This window comes from Desmodus rotundus, chromosome 3 (assembly GCF_022682495.2).
Source record: "Desmodus rotundus isolate HL8 chromosome 3, HLdesRot8A.1, whole genome shotgun sequence".
In the NCBI taxonomy this organism is placed as follows: domain Eukaryota; kingdom Metazoa; phylum Chordata; class Mammalia; order Chiroptera; family Phyllostomidae; genus Desmodus; species Desmodus rotundus.
In genome coordinates, this window is record NC_071389.1 from 65110223 (window position 1) to 65134032 (window position 23810).

General features: G+C 38.4%; 1 pseudogene; it reads right to left on the reverse strand.

Annotated features, from left to right (window-relative positions):
* Nucleotides 1–5097: 5097 nt before the first annotated feature.
* On the reverse strand, nt 5098–23369 carry LOC112309271 (guanylate-binding protein 6-like; annotated as a pseudogene).
* Between the last annotated feature and the right edge of the window lie 441 nt (nt 23370–23810).

Below are 23810 nucleotides of genomic sequence, written 5' to 3' on the forward strand. Positions count from 1 at the left end.
GTCACAAAGGAAGATCTCACGGCAGTTCTCTCAGCTTAGAGGACTCACTTGTTCTGGGTCCCCACATAGGAAGCTTTCCAAATCAACTAATACATGGATTAGAGAAGAACTTTCCAAATGCATTATTGTAAGCTGTCTCCAGGACAAGAGGGCGAGCAAGCAAAGGTAGGAGGTGTTAGAAGCAACAGTTTTTTTCTTTCTATCAGATCCAAGAACACAACATTCTCAGCAGGTCTTTACTTGGTTGAATATGAATTACAGGAAAATATATACATTACCCCTCAAAATTATAAACAGATATATACTTATTAATTCACCTAATTATTCATCTATTTACTCATTCTTTCCATCACAACCCATCCTGGGTTTACTATGCTTTAATGTTTATGTGTTTGATCCTTAAGACTCAATAATAAGTATTCTCTAAAGAAGCATGTTTTTATTTCCAGGAAATATAAATTATACTGAAACTAAAGTTAAGAAAGATCATTAGTTCCTATTCCAACAGATCTTAATCACTAGCCCCCCCAAAATTACTTATTACTGCCTATATCATATTATTTATTTTTAAGGTCTTTATATGTTATAAGCTCCATGAAGAAAACAGCTTTATCTGTCTTACTCTTTTCTTTCTTCATAGAGCCCAGAAAATGATAGGTGCATGATGAGAATAGAGCAGACAGTCCAAAAAAATGACTCTAATAGTTAATGTATATAAAAAAATAGATGTATATTATATACAATTATTAATTAAATAAAAATATTTTTCTTTTTATTTTTTTAATTCATAATGTATGTTTCCTATTGTTGCTATAACAAATGACCACAAACTTAGTGTCTAAAAATAACACAAATTTATTCTTTTACAGTTCTGAAATCAAAGGTCAAACATGGATTTGCAGGAATGCTTTCTTTCCTTCTAGAGGCTCTTAGGGAAAACCTTTCCTTAACTTTTCTAGCTTCTACCCTCTGAAGGCTCATTCTATTCTTTGGCCCTCTGGCATTTTCAAAGACAAAAATGCAGTATCTTTCAATCTCTCTCACCTTCTGTAGTCACCTTTTGTTTTCCGACTTTTACCTGCCTGCCTCCTCCTTATAAGGACCCCTATGTTTACAAGGGTCCACCTGAATCATGTACCCATCTCAAGATCCTTAAGTAAATCACATTTGGAAAGTCCTTTTACTACATAAGGAAACATATTCACGAGTTCTGGCAATTATATATGGGCATCTTTGGGGAGCCCTTACTCTGCCTACCACATAAGATGTCTCTAGTCTAAGGAAGTAGAACATCTGTTCAATTTGAGCTTTCGATGGGAACAGAGATTTCTGTACAATACCATAGTTTGCTTTTCTGTTGAATCCTACCCTTTACTTGTCACACATTCATTACTGTATAGTTTCTCTCTGAAAAAGATAAAGTCGTTCTTTCTTCTGAACACTTGAAGTTACAGCCAGCTATAGTAGTTTAAAATCCCCAGTGTAGATATGTTAACATTCTCACAGAGGCAGATACTATAACACCCAAAGTTACAGAGGAGGAGAGTTCACCAGAAAAGTTTCTTTTGTACTGCTGGCTTTTAAATTGCCTTAGAGAACTTAATCTGGTTTCTAAAATGCAAACTACCTATCACCTCCTCCAAAATTTGAAGCGGTCATGTATTTTTTGCAATTGAAAATAATAATGTATGCATCATCCTTTTTTCTTTACAATAAATGCTTATTTAGCACATTCCATGCCTAAACTTGTTTTGAGGGGATGTACAGAAAAATGGCAAACTGTCCTCAGATAAACTTTATTATTTAATTGGAAACAAAGTCTAGACACCAACTAGTTGTAACTGGGCAAAGACTCATGTGTCCTTATTTTAACAGGGAGCCTATCCAGTGTCTGGGTATCATTGCCAAGTTAGATCATGAGTCAGGATTTCTTAAATGTTTAGATATTCCTGTTTCTCTGATGTGTATGAAGAGGTCTGTCTGGGAAAAGTCCAGCCACTATTTTATTTATATATATATATATATATATATATATATATATATATATATATATATTTTTTATTGTTGTTCAAGTACAGTTGTCTCCATTTTCCTACCACCACTTTCCCCCGCCCCACACACCCCCACCTTGCACCCTCAATCCTCCCCTCTTTGGCTTTTTCCCTGAATCCTTTACACATGTTCCCTGACAACCCTTCCCTTCCTTTCCTTTGTTATCCCCCTCCCCTCTCCCCTCTGGTTATTGTCAGTTTATTCTTTATTTCCATGTCTCTGGTTATATTTTGCTTGCTTGGTTTGTTGATTAGGTTCCACTTATAGTTGAGAGCATATGGTATTTGTCTTTCATTGCCTGGCTTATTTCACTTAGCATAATGCTCTCCAGTTCCATCCATGCTATTGCAAAGGGCAGGAGCTCCTTCTTTCTTTCTGCTGTGTAGTATTCTATTGTGTAAATGTACCATAGTTTTTTATCCATTTATTTATTTATTTATAATATTTTATTTATTTACTTTTAAAGAGGGGAAAGAAGGAAGAAAGAGAGGAAGAGAAAAATCAATGCGTGGTTGCCTCTCAAGTGCCCCCTACTGGAGACCTGGCCTGCAACCCAGGCATGTGCCCCGACTGGGAATCAAACTGGCAACCCTTTGGTTCACAGGCCAGCACTCAATCCACTGAGCCATACCAGTCAGGGACGATATACTCATTTACTGATGCACACTTCACACTGATCAAAATGGCCATCATAAACAAATCAAGAAACAGTAAGTGCTGGCAAAGTGGTGGAGAAAAGGGAACCCTAGTACATTGTTGGTGGGAATGCAGACTGGTGCAGCCACTGTGGAAAACAATATGGAATTTCCTCAAAAAGCTAAAAATGGAACTGCCTTTCGACCTGGCAATTTCACTGTGGGGATTATACCTGAATCACCAATTCAAAAGAACTTATGCATCCCAATGTTCACAGCAGCACACTTTACAGTAGTCAAGTGCTGGAAGCTACCTAAGTGTCCAGCCATTATTAATGTAACAAGAACAGTTTGCATGACATCGATGTAACTTGGCAGCCAAGGAAGGTGGACTGGAATGCACATGTGTGGACAATGACAACTTCACTGTACTAGTCAGTGGGGGCAGTAGACAACGTTGAGTGAGCATGTGTACTGTGTGGCTGTCACATTCAAAATGACTGAGTGAGTAGAGCAAAGAATCTGCCTCAAATTTTGTGTTAAGCTTGAACATTCCTCTGCAGAAAGTATTCAGATGATTCAGAAGGCTTTTGGGGATGATGCCATGAGTGATTGGCAGCTACATCACAACAGTGCGCCTGCTCATGCATCACATCTCGTGCAGAGATCTTTGGTGAAACATCAAATCGCCCAGATGACTCAGCCCCCTTACAGCCCAGATTTGACACCCTGAGATCTGGCCTTTCCCAAAACTAAAATCACCTTTGAAAGGGAAGAGATTTCAGACTATCTATGAGATTCAGGAAAATAGGACAGGGAAGCTGATGATTCTAACAAAGTACTTTGCAGAGTGTTTTAAACAGCAGAAGAGAAGCTGGAAGAACTGTGTGAGGTCCCAAGGTGCCTACTTTGAAGGGGACTGAGACATCATTGTCCTATGTACAATGTCTCTTATATCTTGTATATTCTTCATTAAATGTCTGTATCTGTTTTTCATTATGTCTCATTGCATGGCTGGATGCTCGCTGGACAGACCTTGTCATATGTATGTGAGTAAATGGCCAGCAGTCTCAGAGGGAGGGCGGGAGGAGTCATTTTCATTATGCTTGTCCTAGAGTTCCAGGGTCCTTCTTCCTGAGGACCCAGGTTCTCCTTCCTAAGGAACCCCTTCCTCCAAATGATGGGTTCGATGTCATACATTGGCTCACATCAAGAGATTGTAATAATTTATTGAAGCTATACATCAACAGCCTCCTCATAAACTATCCTTGACTTCATCGATTATTTTCTTCCTATTCCTCTTTGACCATGTTCTATTCATCCTCATCTGAATTCCCCATGGTCAGGCCTAGCGGGCTGTCACTCCAGCTTCGGTGCTTGACTATCACTGCATCACCCTAGCTTCTGATGGTTAAGTGTGAACACCTGGCCTCCATATGTCAGGACCTCTCACCCCCAACACTAGCAGGAGTCCAGTTTGCAATGCCATGTTGGACCACCTGCACACAGCAGAGTGGCCACCATTGAGTGTTTTAAAGATAAAGAGATCCTTCTTACCAGTACATGTTCTGTTCTTTGGTGGTGGGGGGGGGGGAGAGGGCAGTGGGAATTCTGCTTCTAACATCTTAAAGTTGTGACTCAGAAATAAAAAGTAGAGGACACTCTAGCTGTGATTTCAAAGAATCACCCAGAACTTTATACCTTGTTATGAAGTAAATATAAGAATTTAAAAAAACAAAGCCAAAATGAAAACATTAGGATGCATTTTTGCACTCTCCAGTATTCTGATTCTTAGCCTTAAGCCCCTCATTGAACGGGGTGATGTCATTTCTGGAATCAATGAACAATTTACCTTCTAGTGGTCAATTCTACATCCCTATTAGTATTTACTGTTAGTATTATACTTTACATTTTCTTTCTTATTTATGACTAGGTAACACAAACTTCCTTTACAAAATTCAAAAGATAGAATATATAATGAAAACTATGGGTCCCTTTCACTTCCCACCCATGTCAGTAGTTTTCATGATTTTTTTTTATTTCCACAGAACCACATTATACACACTGTTTTGCACCTAATATTTTCACTTTAAAGTATATTTAAAGATTTTTCTGCATTAGTATATATACAATCTCCATTGTCAAATTATTTCACAGCTACCTAGAATTCCACTACATGTATGCGTGTTTGTACAAATCTTTCCATTAAAAACAATGCTTCAGTGGATCTCATTCTTTCTATCTCCTAAACAAGTGGGTGTCAACCTTTTTCTATAAAGTGCCCAGAACACAACATTTTAGGTTTGGTGGGTTAAACAGTGATTGTCGCAACTACTTCACTCTGCTGTTGTAGCACAAACGCAGCCATAGACAATAAGTAAGTAGATGGGTGTGGTATTCCAATAAAACTTTATTTACAATAACAGGCAGCAGGGCAGGGTTAGCCTGGAGGCCAGAGTTTGCCAACTTCAGTTACAAATCGTTGCTTGTTTTTCTATTTAAATGAATAAAACCAACTCTTGATCTAGCTAATGTATGTCAGTCACTTTTTATTTTTAAAACCCTTGTGAGTGAAACTAAAAAATGTATACACCAAAAATAGAGCAGAGCACATACACACATTCTATACTTCCCTTTTATGGAAAGCTCATCCTATTTAAACAGTGAGCTCAGAGCCTTCAGACCCATACCAACGAGTTTAGCAGGAACAGATAGGATTGCAGTGGCTTCATTGGCAAGACTGTCCAGGGCCTGGGAAATCCAGGGAGTCTGATCCTTTCTGGTACTCTCCATCAAATCTCTCAGATGATTTATCTCTGCTTCCATCTCATCGGATTTCTTCTTAAATCCTTCATTCAGCCAATCTTCTTGCATCTAAAACAAAGAATGTGGAAAGAGGAAAAGGTAAACTTTTGAAAATCCTCATTTCTCAAGAGTAAGATTACCTATGTAAGAATGTTATTAAATTTTCTTTATTTTATCCGCAAAAGTATTCGTATTCGATTATCAGAGAATAATATTAGAAGCAGAGCATATCTTCTAGGTTAGACCTGAACAGTGAGAGGAAGGATGGTATTCAATGGTACTAAGGCAGGCATGAAGAAAAATGCAATAGTATGTTCCAACCAAAAGTATAGATTAGGAGGGAGCCATTAGTCCACGTGCACAAATTTTCAGACTTAATTGGGGTCACATGGTCTCCCATAGTGTAGAAATAATAGAAATGTAGAAGCTGATCAAGAAATCTGATGTAAGTACTTCTAGATGGGAAAAAAGAGAATTCCCCCAGTGCCATGTGGTGACTTACACAAACTGTCCAGACATGGAGACAACTAAGCAGGTTTAGAAGGTGTCAGTCCCCATATTTCTAAGTCTGGATGTATCTGATGGTTTTAAGCCAGCATGGATCCAAATCACTGTCTGTGCTGCTAACAGGGTTCCAGAGCACTGAGTGTGATCTTGGTGAAGTACCCGTTTGTTGCTTATATGAAAAACACCTGGTTGGAATATCTACTTGATAATCTGTAATACCCTGTTTAATTAGTGCTCCATGAGATCACCCAAGAATCACAGTAATGTAGAAACTCAAACTTTGGAGAGGTTACTTATGTTCTCCAAGGACTTGGAGGAGCGAAGGTCATTTTGGACTCTCCAGAGTCTCAGTGTGGAGCGAAACTCAAAGGCCTCTTGGAAAGCCAAGATTCAGTAATTTTGGTGAGTAAAATGTAGTAAATAGCAGTAGTGGTTCTCTTTTGAATTTTGCTTTAGAATTTCACCCCTTCCTTCCTCATTTACCAGGGCAATCGCCATCAGCAACTCCTGAGACTATGGCCAGACTTACCTTCATCTTGTGTTCCAGTATCTTGATCTGTTCTCTCAGAGCCTCATGTCTGTCCCTCTGCAGCTTCTCCTTCAGCTGGGCTAAGTTTTCTTCGAGACTCTTCCTCTGGGCTTCCATCTGTTGCTCCTGCTCCTGTAGTTTCTGTCTCATCAGCTCCTGCTCCTTCTCAGCGGCCTCCTTCCTGGCCCGCTCCGCTGCCCCAGGGAGGTTTTATAAAGAGAAGAAATTAAAAATCAGGCCTGAACTTTACCTTCTTGAGATCAGAGAAGAAGTGAAATTTGAAAGAGAAGATGGAGAATGTCAGATTTCACCAGATGGCTACACCATCAAGAGCAGGTCTGAGAATATCATGGAAAAGGCCTTGACTATCTGGCTGACATACAACCACAACTCTGCTTATTACTTTCAGATTTGGCAGAACGGGCATTCTACAGAAGAAGAGGAAATCTGCTGTTTTGGAAAGACCTTCACGTGATCTGTCAGAGAGCACTGCAGGAACCTACCCACCCCACTGAGGATTGCGCCGAGCCCCATACCTGCTGTGTCCTTCTCCCCTTGTGTCAGGGCTCTGTCTGCCTGCAGGATGGATTTCTCTATTGACACCTGTGACTGCAGGAAGTGCTGGAAGACCTCTGTTGCCTGAGGAATCAAGAAAGAATGAAGAATTTTGAATACCACTGAGGAGATTTGTTCTGTGAAAACAAGTTCATTCATGCCATTTTACTCTCTGGTTGAAATGCTCCAGGATCCCCTATGAAGTATCCAAGAACCTAACTGTGGCCACAGACTCTCCATATTTTCCTCCAGTTCCTCTTCCAGCTCTACTTCTTTCCACATGCTCTAGGCTTCAGCCAGTCAGAATTATGTGCAGTGGTACATACTCATAATCTCTTGGTGCTTTCATATGTTTGCATGTTTACTTGGGGCTCTTCCCTTGGGATAACATCTCAACCTAGACAACCTGTACAAATACTTCAAAATTTACACCCCCCTCTTCTTCTGGGAGGTTTTATAGACTATATGCCCAATGTGAAATGGAGTCTCGAATATGCTGCGATTCTCCCTAGCCACTCGCTCGAGGGGTAACTTTAAACAAATTATATAACCTGGCAGTGCCTCCTAATTCACATCTATTATATAAAATGTGGGTAATAAAAGCAAATGTACCATAACATTTTTGTAAGATTAAATTAAAATGTTAAGAGAAAGAGTTTAACACTCTGGTATAGGTAATAACAGTTTAACATGTTAATTCTATTATTATTATTATATTTATTAGTATCACCAGTACACCCCAGGGTCATAGGTTCATAAGTGTTACCACTCCATGTGATTGTCTGTTTGACACTCTCTCTTACTTTGATTAGCTTTGAGTGCAAATATTCTGACTTTCTACCATAAATCCTTAACATTTAGTACACCAAATGTCACGTTGTTAGACAAAAAAATGCATAATACCCATTATGTCTCTCATAGATTTCAGAAATTTATGCTCATCTTTGAGAATGGACATTTCTACTCTACTCAGGAAGGAAGAGCAAATAGCAGACCTTAAAAGCTAACAGTCATGATATCCCCATGGTGCTCCGCTCTCAGACTTTCAGGAGACCCTCTGGACTTTAATCTGCAGGATCTCCACACACCCTTATTCCTCACCTTCACTCCCTTTCTGGGGACGTCCCAATAGTGCCATTCAAGCTTTTCCTTTGCTTTCCTGTAGTCCTTGTGCCCTCCAGGAACAGAGAAAGTTCCTGCTGAAATATTTTCCATTAGATCTTTTGAAAGCTGGTCAACTATATACTGGCAGTATTTCACAGAATCCTCTTCATTTTTCAGCAAGAAACTCTCCTTCTTATTCTTTATGGTTTCCTACAAGGGAAATGTAGACAGGTGTCACCAGAAGAAAGGAACAGAAAAGATAAAACTCCAAAGCTTTTATTAGCTGGGTACTCTGTGGTCCTCTTAAGAAAAACATTCTTAAGAGCAGCACGAACAATGTAGCAAAAATCAGATTTATTTCCAACTCTGAAAACTCTCTGCAAGATCCTGCTAAAGCTTCTTAACCTCTCCAGGCCTCATCTTTATGTGTGAAATGTTGAGATTGCATTATATATTCTTTGTACTTCCTTGTAATTGTAACATCCTGTGACTCTATCTTCAATAAAAGTGATGCAACTAAAATAATATAAATAATGATCTGTTAAGAGAATCTGTCTAAGGAAATCAAGTGTCTAGAAATAGGAGTGCATATACCTAGAGCGCAACCAGCTCAGGAATGGCTTTGGGGAGCTCTGGAAACATGCCACAATTCACTAAAGGAGAAATCGGTGCTGATTTTGCTTAAGACATCAGACAGATCCTGAATAACTTTCCTAAGCTGGAGAAAAAGAAATAAATATAGTCCTCTAGAATTCTCCCTCAATAGAATCCAGACTACTGTACCCTGAATAGGAGATGAGCTATGAGATGAATATATAAAACTGCAGGCATCATTCCAGAAAAACAAGAATTAAGAAGGACAAATGCTAAGACAAAATACCATGAGTTTCTTCTGAAACTCCCTCTGGTCATCCTTGAAGGAGTTCTCCATGAAGATCGCAATGGCTTCCCTCTCACAGGCTGCGTGCAGGTCCAGCAGCTCCTGGAGCGTGTCTGTGGGGAACCTCACTTGCTGGGCCATCTGCTCGCTGTAGTGGTCGGCTGCCTTCTGCACGGCTGCTGAGTTCTCAATCTGGGCCAGAGTTGTCACCGCATTCTCCAAACAAGGCACTGCTCCGCTATTGATGGCATCTACGTAAGTCACCACCAGAGTCCCCAACCCTGAACAAAGCAGGAAACTGGGATCAATATAAATTTATCACTCAATGAGATCGAAGATTCTGAGATTAAAATTTAAAAACTACATACACACACACACACACTCACACACACCTACTTACTCCTACCATCACCTTCATTTTCACATTTACTCATTATCCTAGTATTCTCTAGGCCATCACAAAAGAATGTTAAGTACCTACCTTCATCTAACATAATCAGAGGTGTCTGAATAATTATTACATATTACACAAACAAAAGAAAAATAAACTAAAAGGTAAAGAGATAAGAAGGACAATTCAGATAATAATTATTCCTAATTCTTAAACTCTCAGTAGATTTTCAGGTACGCAGAAAGTGATATTTATTTTGGACTGGTTCCAATTCCCAAGAGGTCTCTCTGAAAACAAAACACTTGGAGGAGAGATACAGTGGCCAAGTAGGTAGAATCTGAGCCCACTTGCTCTTGTCCCCAACTCATATTTTTGATGGATCTTTTCACAATTAACCTGAACAATCAACAGAATCTTAATTGATATGAAGGTTAAAGCCAAGAAGAGTACAGAAGATGCTCTGTATCACCTGGTGAGGAGATGTAAGTTGAAGGGGAAATACCCTTTGCATGGCACCTCAGCAGCAGAGAGACCAGACAGAAAGCTTTCGAGCTCCTTCCTGTCTGGGAGCAGGGAGCCCTAGTCCCACACAAAGATGCCCAACCCTAACAGGGAGTGACTTGGGAGGATACATGGAATCCGGGAGACCCAGGCTACACACCACAGAACAGTAAGGCCATAACAGGAACACCAACCTGGAGGGTTCCCTATAGGGACTCCTAAAACAATCAGGTTGCCGCACCTGGGTCTGTCAAAGGCACCAGCAAACTGCAGCCAGGTGAGACTATGAGAGACATTTTGCTTTTTAGGGAGAGAGTATGCAGCTACTCTTCTGGAAAAGAGACCAGATTGAAAGTGCAGTTTATTCCCACTGAATCCAGCTGGGCAGGAAGTTGTACAAGGAGGTGTTTGCTGGGCCCTGCCCAGCTCTGCTAGCAAGCGGGGCGGTGTGCAGACCACAGAGTTTTGGAGTGCCTCTCCTGCAAAGGCAAGAATTGAGCACCAGAGATTCTTTGCAGCCAGACACACTCCACTCACCCCTACACCACAGAGTAAAAACCTCTGGGAAGGGAAAGCCATGCCCATCCCCCTCCTGCAGAACAGTCCTGCCAGGCTCAGGAGCCACCTGCTCCGTGCATATCTGCAGGGAAAGAAAGGGAGACACCAACGGAGGCCTTTCTGAAATTTACAGCCGCTACAAGCCAAGCTGGTTCCCCTGGCCCTATTCCACTGAAATCAGCTGGGCTGAGAGTGCAGAAATCAGCACAGCTAGGGATATTCAGGGCCCCACCCAGCCTTGGCCCTTATACAGAGTTTCCATCAGCACCAAGCAGGAAAGAGCGGACCCTGTTACACAGATTGGCAATTCACATAAAATGGACAGCTAACTCATCAGAAACTACACATTATTGAAAATAACCTGGCACAGACCACGACGTGTGGCACAGGGATGGTGGAACACACCCACTGTCTTCCCAAAGTCTGAACAGCGGCTCCCAGGGGAGATCCAGGGGTCCCAACCTCCCAATCATACCAGAAGCCCTCTAAGAAACAGGCAGGTCATCATTGAGGCTAAGATTAACGGCAGGACTACAAATAGAGGCAGGTGGAGGTGATACCTGTGGAGCTTTCAGATGTTGGATGACCCACCCCTGGACCTTGTGCTGATGAAAAGTCAGCAGGGCAGAGCAGCAAGGACCATCCTGGACACAGCCAAGCCTGAAGGAGACAGCCACAGGCTGTGGATCACTTGCAGTCTCGAGCAGGCTGCCTAGAGCTAGATGGGGACAGCGTCTGACATTGCCAGAGTCAGATCCAGAAGGAGAGGCCAGCAGGCAAGCACCGGACTCTGCTGAGATCCACCTTGCTCTTTTTCAATGTTTGCATTGCTCTTTCTTTCACAGAACTTTTTAACATTTTTTTATTTTTCCTCAATTTTGTTCCTGTCAGTTCACTGTCTTTTTATATGTCAAATCTCATGTTTTACTCTTTCCTTTTCTTATTCCATTTTGCCTTCTTCCTTCCCTTTCTTATTTTCTAATTCTCATTTTGAAATTTATTTTTCATTTCTTCACCCCTTTTCTTTCCTTGCTCTTATTATTTCTCCTCCCTCTAGCCTCACAAAATCATTTTTCTTTCCTTTAGTCATCTCATATTCTTTTTATCTTTCTAATAATAATTATATTCTCTTTCCACCTTTACTAATCTTTTCTCATTCATCATTGATATCACTATTGTAGATGATTTTCCTTCAATTTTGTTCCTATTTGTTCAGTATTTTTTTATTTATTTCAAATCTCATATTTCACTCTTCCCTTGTCTTACTCTGTTTTGCCTTCTTCCTTCCCTTTCTTACTTTCAGTTTAAATTTTCTTTTTTTCCCTTTCTTCACCTTGTTGCTATTCCTTACTCTTGTTTCTCCTTCCTCTACCTTCTCAAAATCATTTTTCTTTTTTCTTTGATCATCTCATATTCTTCTGTCTTATAATATTCTCACTCTTTCCACCTTTGTTGATCTTTGCTCATTTGTCATTGATATTTATGTGGCTATGGTTTTCCCTCAATTTTGTTCCTAATTTTTTCACAACTTTTTAGAGTTATTTCAAACCTCATATTCTACCTTACCTTTTCTTGTTCCATTTTGCCATCTTATTTATCTTTCTTATTTACATTTTAGCTTTTATTTTTTCCCTTTCTTCACCTTATTTTATTCTCTACTCTTATTATATCTCCTCCCTATACCCTTGCAAAATAATTTTTCTTTCCTTATCATCTCATATTGTCTTTTAACTTTCTTATAATAAACTTATTCTCTTTCCACCTGTATTATATCTGATCCTTTGTTGTTGATGTTGCTATTGTTGTGGGGGTAGGGTATTTTTGCTGGCACGGGTTTTATTTTCTGTGTTGTTTTGTTTTGTTCTGTCGGCACCGGTGCAAGAGCAAAATAGATTAAGGAGACTGCACCACTGAGTCCCACAGGTCTCCTACCACAGAAGGCCACCTCACAAAGACAGGAAGTCCAAGCAACTCAACCTATTATGTAGAAACAAACCAAAAGAGTCACCTAAAATGGGAAGACAAAGAAACAACCCTCAATCAAAAGGAAAGAAGGAATCCCCAGAAAAAGAACTAAATGAAATTGAGCAAGCAATTTATCAGGCATAGAGTTCAAAGTAATGGTGATAAGGAGGCTTAAGGAACTTAGAACTACAAAGAACTTTATGGGAGCTCCAACGAGCTTAGTGGGAACTATATCAACATGAAAAAAGACATAGAAACTATGAATAAAAACTAAGTGGAAATAAAAATCACATTATCTAAAATGAAGAATACACTGCAAGGAATTAAAAGTAAGCTAGATGAAGCAGATATCAAATCAGAGAGATGGAAGACAAGGTAGAAAAAAACACCCAGTCAGAGTCACAAACCAAAAAAAGACCCAAAAAGAATGAAAATAGTTTAAGGGAGCTCTGGGACAACATGAAACATACCAATATTTTCATCATTGGGATGCCAGAAGGAGAAGAAAATAAGCAAGAGATAGAAAAATGTCTTAAAAAATAATGACAGAAAACTTCCTGAATGTGAATGTCATGCAAGTTCAGGAAAGCACAGAGAATATCAGTCAAGATGAACCCAAAAAGGCCCACTACAGGACACATCACAATTAAAATGGCAAAATTTAAAGGCACAGAAAAAATCTTAAAGGCAGCAAGGGAGAAAGAGATAGTAACATACAAGGAAGCTCCCATAAGGCTGTTAACTGATTCTCAACAGAAGCACTACAAGTCAGAAGGCACCAGCATGGAATATTGCAAGTAATGAAGAGCAAGGACTGACCAAGACTACTCTATCCAGCAAGGCTGTCATTTAGAATGGAAGGTGAAATACAGAGATACCAGACCCCCCAAAAGGCTAAAAGAGTATATCTCCCCCAAACCAGCATTGCAAAAAATGCTAGAGGGACTGATAGAAGAAAAAAGGATGAGGAGGAGGAGAAGTAGTAGTAAGAGGAGGAGGAGGAAGAAAAGCAGGAAGAGGAGGAAGAAGAGGAAGAAGAAGGAGGAGGAGGAGGAGAGGAAGAAGAGGAAAAAGATAAGACAAGGAAAGGGAAAGGAAGGGAAGGAAAGGAAAGGAAGGAAGGAAGGAAGGGAGGGAGGGAGGAAGGAAGGAAGGAAGAAACACAGGTACAAAGGGAGAAAAATGGCCATGAATACACTTATCAATAATAACCTTAAATGTAAATAGATTAAATGCCCCAATCAAAAGATACAGGGTAGCTGAATGGATAAGAAAACATGACCCACGTATATGCTATCTACAAAAGACCCACGTCAGAACAAAAGATTCACACAAGCTAAAAGTGAAGGGATGGAAAAAATATTCCGTGTAAATGGACATGAATAAATAGCTGGGGTAGCAGTTCTTATATCAGACAAAATAGACTTCAAAACAAAGGCTGCCACAAGAGATAAAGGTCACTACACATCATACTTAAGGGAGTAGTCCAGGAGTATGTAACCCTTGGAAACATATATGTACCAAATATAGGAACACCAAAATATATAAAGAAAACCCTGGAGGACTTTAAGAAAGAGATTGACAATAAAGCTGCCATTAGAGGGGATTTTTATATCACACTGTCAAAAAATAGGTCTTCCAAATAAAAAATCAAAAAGGGTATTGTGACATTAAATGATACTCTAGATCAAATGGACTTAATTGATATTTACAGAATATTTCACCTCAAAGAAGCAAATATACATTCTTTAAAATGCACATGATCATTTTAAACAATAGACCACATGATAAGACACAAAACAAAACTTAACAAATTCAAGAAAATTGAAATAATATCAAGCATCTTCTCAGATCACAATGGCTTCAAACTAAAAACCAACATCAAGAAAAAAACTAAAATTATTCAAATTCATGAGGGCTGAATAACACATTATAAAATAATGAATGAGTTAATGATGAGATCAAGGAAGAAATCAAAAAGTACCTGGAAACAAATGAAAATGAGCACACACCAACCCAAACCTCTGGGACACAGAGAAGGCAGTCCTGAGAGGGCAGTTCATGACAATACAGGCCTACCTAAAAAAGAAAAATTTCAAATAAACATCCTTTATTGTTGTTTATTTGAACAAGAATAATTCTTTTAGAACTAGAGGAACAACAAAAAACAAAGTCCAGAGTTCAGGACTATTGAACATAGTACTGAAAGTTCAAACAACAGTGATCAGACAAGAGATAAAAGTCATCCAAATTCAAAAGAAGGAAGTAAAATTGTTATTATTTGCAGATGACATGGCAGTGTACATAGAAAACCCCATAGACTCCATCAAAAATCTATTTGTCCTAGTAACTGAATTCAGCAAAGTAGTGGGATACAAAGTCAATATTCAGAAATCAATAGCATTTTTGTACACCAGCAATGAAATATCAGAAAGAGAAACTAAGAAAAAAATCTTATTTACCATAGCAATGACAACAAAAACAGAAATAAAATACCTAGGAATAAATATAACCAAGGTGGTAGAAGACTTGTATTCAGAAAACTATGGAACACTGACAAAAAGAAACTGAGGAAGTTACAAATAACAGGAAGTATATACTGTGTTCATGAATTGGAAAAATTAATGTCATTAAAATGTCCATACTACCCAAAGCAATCTATAGTTTCAACACAATTACTACAAAAAATAGCAATAGCACATTTCACAGATCTAGAATAAATACTCCAATAATTTATAAGGAACCAAAAAAGACCCCAAATAGCCTCGGCAATCTTCAGAAAGAAGAACGAAGTTGGAGGGATCTCAATACCTGATATCAAACTATACCTCAAGCCCATTATAATCAAAACAGTCTAGTACTGGCATAAGAACAGACACATAGATCAATGGAACAGAATAGAGAGCCCAGAAATAAACCCATGACTCTATGGTCAATTAAAATTGACAAAGGGGGAACACGCATTCAATGGAGTAAAAATAGTCTTCTCAATAAATGATGTTGGGAGAACTGGACTGGTACATGCAAAAGAAAGAAAGAGAGAAAGAGAGAAAGAAAGAAAAAAAGAAAGAAGAAAGAAAGAAAGAAACAAGACCACCAACTTACACCACACACCAGAATAAACTCAAAATGGATAAGAGTTAAATATAAGACATGATATCATAAAAATTCTCGCAGAAACATGGGTAGTAAAATTTTAGATATCTCACATGGCAATATTTTTGCCAATATATCTCCAAGGCAAAGGAAATAAAGAAAAAAAGGGATTATATCAAACTAAAAAGCTTCTGCATGTCTAAAGAAACCATTATCAAAATGGAAAGAACTGACTATGTGGGAGAACGTACTTGCCAATGATACATTGGACAAGGGTTTAATCTCCAAAGAACTCTTACAACTTGTACCTGGAAGACAAACAATCCAACTAAAAAAGGGACAAAGGACCTTCTCCAAGGAGGACATACAAATGGTCCATAGACATATGCAAAAATGCTCAATCAACGTCACTAGCCATCAGAGAGATGCAAACTAAAACCACAATAAAATACTACTTCACACCTGTCAAAATGGCAATCATTAATAAATCAACAAACAAGTGCTGGCAAGGATGTGGAGAGAGGGGTACCCTAGTGACTGTTGGTGGGAATGAAGACTGGTGCACTCACTGTGGAAAACAGTATAGAATTTTCTCAAAAAACTAAAAATGGAAATATCTTTTGACCCAACAATTCCATTGCTGGGAATATACCCTAAGAATCCTGAAACCCAGGATAACAGCTAGTTGTGGGGATGTTAGGGGTGGACAGATTAAGCAAAAATGAAAAAGGACTCATAGACATGGACTATGTGTGGTGATTTCCAGGGGTAGAGATGTATAAGGGGACTAAATGGTAATGGAAAAAATACAATTTAAAAAACTTATGCACCCCTATGTTCATAGCAGCATTATTTACAATAGCCAAGAGTTAGAAACAGCCTAAGCGCCCATCAGTAGATGAGTGAATTTAAAAACTGTGGTACATTTACACAACAGAATGCTGTGCAGTAGAAAAAAAGAGTAATTCCTCCTACCTTTTGTGATAGCATGGATAGAACTGGAGACTATCATGGTAAGTGAAATAAGTCATTCAATAAAAGACAAATAGCATATGATCTCATGTATAAGAGGAATCTAATGAACAAAATAAACTAATGAGCAAACTAGAACTAGAGGCATAGAAGCATGGAACAGACTGACGATAGTAAGAGAGGAAGAGAGAGGTGGGACTGATTGAAAGAGGGTGAAGAGATTAGTCAAAGAACATATATGAAGGACCCATGGACATGAACAACAGTGTGGGATTGACTATGGAAGTTGTGGGCAGGGTGGGCAGTGGGGCCAAAGGGGCAAATAAATTGGAACACAGTAACAGCATAAACGATAAAACATAACAAGAGAAAGAAAAAAGTTAATGTATAAGACTTCCCCTGCAAATACAATGTACCTGTTTTTATATCCAGTTAGTGGTTTTATTATCAGTAGTGGGGTTCTTCTTAAATGTGGGACTCCAAGATATCAGTGATAATATTTGGTGTCTTGGAACGGGATTTACAAATCCCATAATGAGATAATTACAAAAATACATACATATTTCTTAACGGAGCATAGAGTACACATTTTTACATAAAATAAAACTACTTAGGAACACATTATAATTAAATAGTTAACACATATTACACCACTCAGAAATATGGTTTTGGAAAAGGAGACTCACGATTCCCAGTGACCTGGACAGCTTCCCTGAGGGTCTTGGTCCTTCCATGAGTGAAAATATAATGACAGAACTTATCCAATTTTTCCCGGAATTTAGGATTAAGTTCGCTTTCCAAAACGGTCTCAATATGGGCTAGGAGTTCTGTTTCTTTCGTTGGCCGGTCAAACACAAAACGGACTTTTTGTCCGTTTTGGACAAAAGTTCCTGATACACTCCCTGGGTATGTTGGAAATTTTAGCTTTGGGATCTGGGCCTGGGGAAAATGAAAAACATAGTTACAGTCAGCATTGTCTGGGACAAGACAGCTAAAGATTTTTAAGACTGGGGGTTTCAAACTATGGAGATTTCTATGCTCACAGAACTCCTTTCACATATTCACACAAATTACAAATTAAACTCATAGAAATGACATATTACTGGAAAGAATTTTTTTAATCCTCATCCAAGGACTATGTTTACTGATTTTAGAGAGAGAGGAATGGAGACACAGAGAAAGGAGAGAAAGAGAGAAACACTGATGTGAGAGAGAAACATCCATCGATTGACTCCCATATACTCCCTGACCAGGCATCCAACTCTCAACCTAGGTCTGTGCCCCTCTCTGATCAGGAATCAAACCCACAATCTTTTTGATGTGTAGGATGATGCTCCAATCAACTGAACCACCTGGCTAAGGCATTAGGAAACATCTGCCCAAGAAAAAGAAATTTATAGCTGGTATCCACAAAACCAAATGATGACTGGTTTATTAAATATTTATCTAATTAGTGAGTTAATGAGTGATGGTCAAATATCAATTTCTGGTCTACTCCAACCCATGTTGGAAGTAAACTGTAGAAACAAAATGAAGAGGAGCTACAAACAAAGATCATGGAGCAATGATTAGCATAGGGCATCCTCACTAAAGTGTCCTTAAAAGAAACTTAAAGACAATTCTTCAAGCTGAAAAGAAAGCGCACAATTAGGAACAAGAAAACACATGAAAGTATAAATATTACTGGTAAATGTAACTATAAAGTAAAGGTAGTGGACTAATCACTTATAAAGCAGGTATAAAACTTAAAAAACAAGCATAATAATTCCTGTAACTATAATAATTAATTAATGAATACCCAAGATAAAAAGATATAAAATGTGACATCAAAAATTAAAACATAATGGGAGGACTAAAAGTGTAGAGTTTACAGTGCGTTCAAATGTAAGTATTTATGAGCTCAAAATAGACTGTTAAATGTGTTCTTATATGTCAACCTCATGGCAACCACAAAGCAAAAACATAATAGATAACACAAAAGATACTGAGAAATGAATCTACCCACACTACTGAATACAGCCATCAAACCACAAAGAGAGGGAGCAAGAAAAGAAGAAAGAGAAGAACTCCAAAACAGCCAGAAAATAATAAACAATATTGCAATAAGTACATGCCTATCGATAATTACTTTAAATGTAAATAGACTGCTTCTCCAATCAAAAGACATAGAGTGACTAAATAAATAAAAATACAAGGCCCATCTATATGCTGCCTACAAGATACTCACTTTAAATGTAAGGACATCACTGACTAAAAGTGAAGGGATGATAAAAGATGTTTCATGTGTCTAGAAACCAAAGAAAATCTGAAGGAGCAATACTTATATCAGACAAAATAGAATTTAAGACAAAGAATGTAACAAGAGACCAAAAAGAGCAGGCATCATGAACAGTCCTAAAGAGAGAAATAGGCAGCAATACAATAAGAGTGAAGGATATTAATGCCCCAATAGATAGCTCATGGAGAAAATTAATAAAGAAACAAGCACCTTAAATGACACATTAAATCAGATGGACTTAACAGGTATACACAGAACACTTCATTCAAAAGCATCAGAATGCATGTTCTTCTCAAGCACATATGATCCATTGTAGCTTAGGTCACAAAGCAAGTCTTAACAAATTGAGGAAGATTGAGCTCATATCAAGCATCTCTTCTGACCACAATGGTAGAAAACAAACAAAAAAAATCAATTACGAGAAGAAAACTGAAAATTTAACAAATATGTGGAGATTACACAACATGCTACTGAACAACTTATGGGTCAATGAAAAAAATCAAAAGAGAAATTTAAAAATACCTTGAGACAAATGAAAATGGAAATACAACATTCCAAAATATGGGATTCCTCAAATGCAGTTCTAAGAAAGAAGTTAATAATAAATAAATGTCTATTGCAAGAAAAAAGAAAAATCTCAAATAAATAACCTAAAGTTACACCTCAAAAAAATAGAGAAAGATGCGGGTCCATGAACACATGAATGTGCACCTATATTTAGAGCAGTTCCTTTTGGGGGGCATCTGAACAGCTCCTGCACAACAAGGAAAAGAGAGTGACCAGACAGAGAAGAGAAGGGAATTGTATGAGCCTCCCCAAATCTGAAGGAACTATCAATGAGTAAGGAACTGATCAGTGAGTAATGGAGGAGCCAGTGAACAGCATTGCTTATCTTCCCCTTGCACTTGGATACTGCAGGCACAAGTTCTATCCAGGCTGTATGTCAATTCTATCCCAATGTACAAAAAAATAATAATTAATTAAAATATATGCACTGATAGTAGATCATCAGGTCTATTTAGGGTATAAATTAACTTTATGTAGAACATCCAACTAAGCATGCACTAGAAATTTATATACCTCCTTGAGAAGGGTAAGAACTGAGGGAAACATATACATCATTGTGATTTTATGCCTAACAATGATATAGTTCATTGTTTTCATCAACACAAAAAAGGAGAAGCATAAAGAACAAGTGTCTGGTCTTTGGAACATTTTAGCATCCATTGTATTTGGATGTTAAGGCATAAAGTATCTTGAGTGAAATTTCGTTGTGCATAATTTCACTCTACATTAAACCCCAGTCTTCTTGAGTGAGCTTAATTATAGTCACTGGAACCAACCAACAAATAACAAACTAGGTCCCAGTAACCATGCCTAAGGGGCTTGATCTAGTCTTAAAACACAAGCACAAATCCAGAGGTGACAGACAGTGTTTAGCACCTCCCACCCTGTATTACACCATCCACTGCCCCGTCATGTTGTTACCTGGAACCAGCTTCGAGGCATTCTCCAGGTACTCGTCTTCTGTGATAGGGCGGCCATTTAACTTCAGCTCCAGGGTGAAATCCCGTACAGTCCAGATAAAGTCTGGAAAGAAACTCACAAACTCGGTAGAATCTTTTACTCCACCACCTGCAGGGGAGGACTTTGCCCTGATGAGTTCTGTGAGTTCCATCACGTAACTAGGACCTTGCTAAGGAAAAGGAACTTCCTACCCACAATTCCTACATTTTCTCCAAAAAAAATTATTATAAACATTGTCTTCTGTCCTGGGTCCCCTCTGCTCCACCAAAGGCCACTCAATCACAGGGAAGGGAAACTCAATGTGGTCTCCACTTCCATCAGTTTCTCAATAAAACTGGGGAGGATACTGCAGTTTCTCCAAGGCATCGTTGTCGATGGTGCTCATGCTGTTGTAGACTAAAGTGCTGCTCAGAAGCATGGCCAGGGCAAAGATCCACGAGTCGTTCTTAGGGTCGCCCTAGCAAACACATTAGACAAAACACTTAGCAGTCTTCTCTTCAGAAACTCTTTCAGTTATTTGTTCAACCATTATTCGTTATTTCCGATCATAGCGTGTTTGGTACAAAGAAATAACCTTGAAATCAGAATTAAAGGCAGATCTCAGCTTTGACAATTACATTCTGATGACCTTACTTTTCTCATGGATAACAGAATTCTAATAATAATTTCCTCAAAGTGTTCTTTTCCTCCAAATGGAATCAAATAAGATAATTTTAAGCAATTACTTGTTTATAAGTGACACCAGAAGTTCATTTAACAAAAAATGAACTACAAAATATCTGCTATGCCTGTCATAATTGAACTCTCAAAATAAACCAATTAAATTAAATATTTATAAACTACTACTAACTGTTATATATCTTCTTAGTTACAGAGCAGCAAAGATAAATATGATAACTGTTACAGTTCAGATAGCTATCTCATGGTATTTACAAACATTTGAAAAACAAATGCAATGAAGATGACAATATACTTAAAAGTTTATATAGTAATATTGAATCTTAGTGAAAACAATTGGCAGTATATCAAATAAAAATAATGAATTTGTCGAAGGGAAACAAAATATACTGGATTTAGAGAAAGAGTGTGTGTGTTTAATATGAAACATCTCTAGAAATTTTGTGCTGGATGTTAAAGGATTTGTAAAATGTTGACTTGAAGAAATGAAAGAAGTATCCAAGCAGAAAGACCTGCAGAAGCAAAATGAGAGTTAGAATGCAATAAGGAGAGTTTTTTGGTTTGAGATAAGTAGAGAAAATAAGCTCAAAAGCAAGCTTCTGTGCAGGATGACGAAGAACCTTAAAGGTGGGCAAAATATTTTTGTGTTGTCTAAATTATTACAGAAGCCAGCATTTAATTGTAGTATAAACAGTGTATAGCTCAGCTCAAGATCCTTGAATTCAGCTTCTCAGTAAAAGTTCATTAAAGTAGATACAATTATTCACTTCAGTACTCAGAAATAAAAAATCTTACCTAACAAACTACATTATTTTATCTAACCTAGAACTGAGTTCCAAAGAGACCAAAGTCTGCCTCATTCAATATACTTGGATTTCGGCATTTCAGGAATAGATCACAACAGTTAAATTACAAAGGATAATGAAGAGACAAGGAGAAAATCAGAATAAAAAGGATCTATTTGTGACTCTGCATTACCTTTTCCACATCACCCAGGCCCTCAGTGTCCAGAAGGACCAGAGTGTGGTTAGGCTTGGAGGGGTGGGGCACATACCACATCCAGATGCCCTTGGTTTCCGACTGCACCGTAGAGCCCAGAGGGAAACCTGAAGGTAATGGTAAAAGCAACATTAACTGACAACAGATAGTCTAAGAAGCCCATGGGCTACAAAATTAGACTCACAGGGTTATAAATGCCCTAAGATATAGCATGGTGTTTTCTCCAGTTCAAGGATGCACCAATTTGTAAAAATGTCATCTAACTACTCATACTTTTGGTGGTCACACTCTTTTTCATAAGTTTGGTTTATACAGATTGATAATTCATTTTCCATTGTAAAAATATCCGTTCATATCTATGTGGCCCACCCACACATTAGATGAGAGAAAGGGCGTGCAACACAGAAGAAAGCTGTGATTTCACTGTTCCACAATCAGGACTCCCTAAAGAGGTTAAGCTAGTTGACTGTATTGTAATTAGATCAAGCCCTTTTAATACTCTGAAGAACGAACAAAACAATTTATTCAATGTTATTTATTAAGTACCCATCATGTTCTTGGCACTGGGGATATGTTCAAGTCTCAGGAGATACAGCAGTGGCTAAAATAAACAGAAATGCCATATATTTGGAGTTTTATAGACAATAAGTGCTAAGGCCCTGCCAATTTGTAGCCAGTTTATGGGCCAGGCATGTGAAATCTGGTCTTTATGGATGGGACTATAGAGAGATGGGAATGAGGGTCTCTGAAACCAGGCAGGGTGGTTCCCAACAGGAGTCCAGGGAAAAATTTTAAGATGACACAAACTCAAGCATATTGGTCAGTTAATAAGAATACTACAGTATAGAAAGGCAAACTCCATGAGGGAGACATTAAGTTCAAGAGCTCAATATCTTATAGGTTAGAAAAGATGTACTCTAAGAGTATTGATACGGGAGATTTTCCTTTTATAGGAAGCAGAAACAACAAAAGTAAGAATTAGGAACAGAAAAAAGTCAAGTTGCAGGTTTGCTGGTAAGAATTAGAATTAGAAAATGTGTTTAATAAGAAGTTGGGAATCTCCCTTCATATGACCCTAGAGAAGCAGTGAGGAGCTGAGATTCAGCTGGAGTTAAGCAAATATTCTCTGTCACAGGATTTCACTCACCAAGCTTTTCCCTTGCAAAACAGTTCATCAAATAGGATTTTCCTGTACGATACAGCCCAATGATGGCCACCACCACCACTGGTTGAGAAATCTTGTTAAGAATCTTTAAGGCTTTCTGGTTTACCAACATCTGCTCACTCTTGTTTTCCACCAAACATATGGGAACCAGCATGATGGGTCCAGATGCCATGACAACCTACAAACCAAAAAGAGTCTCTCTGTAAAAATAAGATCACAAATTTATTCTCTGCCTTATGGTTAATCAAAGCATGTGTTTGTCAGCAGAGAGCCTATGCGGCCTCTGTACTTCCCTATGGCAAAAAGTGTAGGATAGCTTCAGCTGACCACAGGAGAAACAGTTTCCCCCACCACAATTTCTGATGATAGTAATGATGATTTGGCAGCTATTACCAGCCTCCAAAATTTTACTTCCATAATGAAGATAAAACTCAAGCAGTGTTTTTCATCCACTGAGAGTCTACATTGTGCTGAGCTTCGTGACACATGCATTACAAGGCCAACCTCACTGCAATTCGTGAGAACCCTGTAGGTTGGGGCTTATTATAACCACTTTGCATATGTAGCACGTGAAGCTCAGAAAGACTGAGGGATATGCTCAAATTTATGTATG